This window comes from Pollachius pollachius, assembly GCF_949987615.1.
Source record: "Pollachius pollachius genome assembly, chromosome: 2".
Taxonomy (NCBI): Eukaryota; Metazoa; Chordata; class Actinopteri; order Gadiformes; family Gadidae; genus Pollachius; species Pollachius pollachius.
Window position 1 is genome coordinate 34,152,792 of NC_136935.1, and position 3,318 is coordinate 34,156,109.

Consider the following 3,318-nt stretch of genomic DNA (forward strand, 5'->3'; position numbering starts at 1 on the left):
TTCCACCAGTGCACACTTGCATTCCTCACAGAGTGAGAAGCCGATAACCCTCTTCACTATGTATCCTGCCAGGTGGTAGAGGACACAGGACTCTGTCTTTGTCATGTCAGGTGGTGATGGGTCTACCAGCTGCTCCACTCTCACAACCTCAGAAGCACTGCAGCTGCTGTTCTGGGTGTCCAGGAAGTCCGCCAAGTGGTCTGATGCATCATCCAGGTAACTGCCAGTATGTGTTGTGGAGAGGAACTGCCCTACAGTGACAGCCCGTAGTGCATAGTGGAACTCCACAGGTGTCGGGACAGAGTTCCTCTGACGTATGCAAGAAAACATATTTTCTAGGCAGTCCTGTGTGAACCGGCTTGTGAGAACAAATTTGTGCCCTTGTCTCAACAGATCTTGCTGGACCTCCAGAATTGTTGTTGTGGCCATCACCAGTCCAGTCTGGACTGGTTTCCAGCTGCCCTGGGGACCGATCTTCAGGCCCCGAAAAAGATGGATCGAGTCGCGGAGGAAGCTGATGGCCTTTTCATACTCTTCCATCTTGAAATGACTGAGGGCACAAACAACATTGCGGGACGACATGAGGTCAAACCAGTGGTCCATCTTCTCCAAAAACCATGACGTTGTAAGGTAGGACTGTGGTCTGCGCTCCTCCTCCACCATGTACCTCAGGGCTGCACTTGTTGACTTGCTGAATACGTGCATTGCTGAACTCACCTTCATCTTTTCTAAATGGCTAGGCTCCAGGACACCTCTGGACAGATTGGGTGCCAGCTTAAGTGCCATGCCCTCCTGGAAGGACACCAGATCCTTTAAGGGGGCAACAGAGACTTCACTCTATGCCAGCTGCTCCTTTTCCACCACATCCTGTGGTATGGTGATGATGTGACCACGGACAATGGCACTCTTCAAGTTCTTAACGAGATGAGGAACGTCAGGCATGAAATGGAGGCGCTGGCTTGGCTCAACAGGATGCTGGATCCATGGCTTGTCATAGGTCACCCCAAAGGACTTCCACATTGCTCTATTGGGGCTCCCCATGTCTGTGGTGATGTTCAGTACATGAAGCCCTACAGATGCCGCTGCTTAAACAATGTTGATTATGATGGGCCTGTAAACTGCTCCATTGGTGGAATTGCCACTATAGTGGTAAGCCACAACTTGTTTCCACCGTGTTGTAACTCCAGCCAGCATAAACACCAGTGCATGTGTCGCTTGTCCTTTGTGCTCAGGCAGTGTGACATTGCCAAATAGCCTCCCCGTTCCCAAATGGAGCTCCACGCCTGGAGTAATGGACATCTCATCTAAGGTGAGCTCACACTCTCTCTCCATTTCCGTCATACCACCTGCCTTCAGCCTCAGCATTTCAAACACTTCGCCCAAAACTCCTGGCTCCAGTTTTACGTGCTGCATCCTCCTTTGCAGCGTCCGGATGTTGGGCAGCGGAATATGCATTCGCTGGAGGGTTTTGTAACCAGTGGTGCCAGCAGTAAATTTAACCTGTATGGCTTTTTTAATTGTCTCCTTTCCCCACCGTATTTGTCTATTTTCCTGTCCAAAGGCTCTAATTTGGTCGGAATTAAACACTTGTTGTAAATTCTTGTTGACTGAATTGTTTCTCTTTCTTAGTGCCAAATTGATTCTTTTTCGTTTTACAAGAGCCCTCTCTGCTCTCCTTCTCAATAATTTTTCCTTTTCTAGTTGCCTTATTAGGTCCTCCACAGTCGCCCCATCAGTCCCTGGCAGTCTGGTCCCTGGAGCAGCAGTCCCTGGAGCAGCAGTCCCTGGAGCAGCTGGCCCTGGCAAAGTTATTACTTCACTGTTGACCCCTGACTGACTGGCCCTCGGCACACACATCCCTGGATCACCTGCCCCTGGATCACCTGCCACTGAATCACCTGCCACTGGCAATGTGGCCTCTTGATTTCTCTCTCTGTCTCCTGTCATGTCCCTTTCAACGCTCTTGAAATCCACCTCAATTTCTCCCTCAATCTCTCCCTCAATCTCTCCCTCAAAAAAGTAATGTTGCTGTTATATGTATTTTGCCTTTGCATTTGCAACTACTGTCATCTCCAATGTAAGAAAATGAATTGAAGCGAAACATTTCTGTAATGTGAATTAAATTATCTGCCACAATCAGAAACCAATAAAATGTATAAATGGATCTACCGGCAAATAGTGTCTTATCTACATTGTGTGCAAATCCTCAGAGAATCCCTGCCTTCTGGTTGTTTTTTAAACTGAATGTACAAATATGAATTAGGTAATCTCATTCGGTGTGTAGTCTATCCTTGAATTACATGAAATGGGGAATATTGTTAGCTGCATGGATCATACCGAAGTTTAATTTGGCGCAATATGTGTGGTCCGTTGCACTTGTATCCGGAGGCACCCTCACAGAAGGGGGTTTCCTCCTCTTCGGTTTAGGGCGATGGATGAAAATTGTTGGGACTGCATCGGGCCTTAACTTCAACATCCCAACTACTTTTGTGGCTTTGAATTGGTCATTTTCAAAGTGTACCTGTAGGTAGGCTTGTAAGATCAGTTTCCATTGCACTTCAAATATCATTGGAAATTTGGAAAGTCATAATTCTCTACACTTACAATTATTATGCCCTTTGAAATGCTAGCAAGTGATCTGAACATTACTTACGTTACATAGTTTGTGACTGTTGCTGACTGTCAGCAAGTTTTGACGGCTGACCATTGCCATCCATTTTTTCCTGGTCTCTTGGTCCTTGGGGAAGCCGTACATGTGGTAACCCTTCTCGGACCGATTGGAGCATCCAAATGCTGCACAGCCAACCATGGTATGACCATTTATCTATAAAATGTTAGTTGTAACCAATGAATCATGACACCATTGAAGATCACAGAGCGGGTAACAACTGTTCCTCAACCACTTATGCCCCGACTTTTGAGAATAGGTTAGAGTTCGTGACCAAACGAGGATCCTCCCTCCTAAACCCATTTTGAATTTGCTCAGGGCTATTATAAGTATTGTAATGGCATAAAGTATAGTATATTTGCAACGTTATATGTTAATGGTTTGCCCTAAGTATATAGTGTTCCCTGCTGTGTCCATTGTTGAATCTGTTCACACAATCGCAATCACTTGTTCTTGTTGTCACACTAATTGTTTAATAAAAAAAAATACAATTTCATTCATCCAAGCGTAATGAGTTGTTATTCTTTAATATATTTGATACTTTGTGTGGCTTATATCTTTAAATGATCATGGTAGAACATCTTGAATACTTTGATTTAAAAACAGATGTAAGGTAAAAGTTAAGGTTAGGCCAGTATGCTAACACGAAC

The 3,318-nt window shown here is 45.3% G+C and overlaps 1 long non-coding RNA gene across 1 annotated transcript; it reads left to right on the forward strand.

Annotated features, from left to right (window-relative positions):
- Nucleotides 1–822: 822 nt before the first annotated feature.
- On the forward strand, nt 823–1,979 carry LOC307070989. The gene is made up of 3 exons (XR_013811605.1): nt 823–1,309; nt 1,426–1,502; nt 1,702–1,979. It is a non-coding gene; the product is annotated as an uncharacterized lncRNA (long non-coding RNA).
- Nucleotides 1,980–3,318: the final 1,339 nt, after the last annotated feature.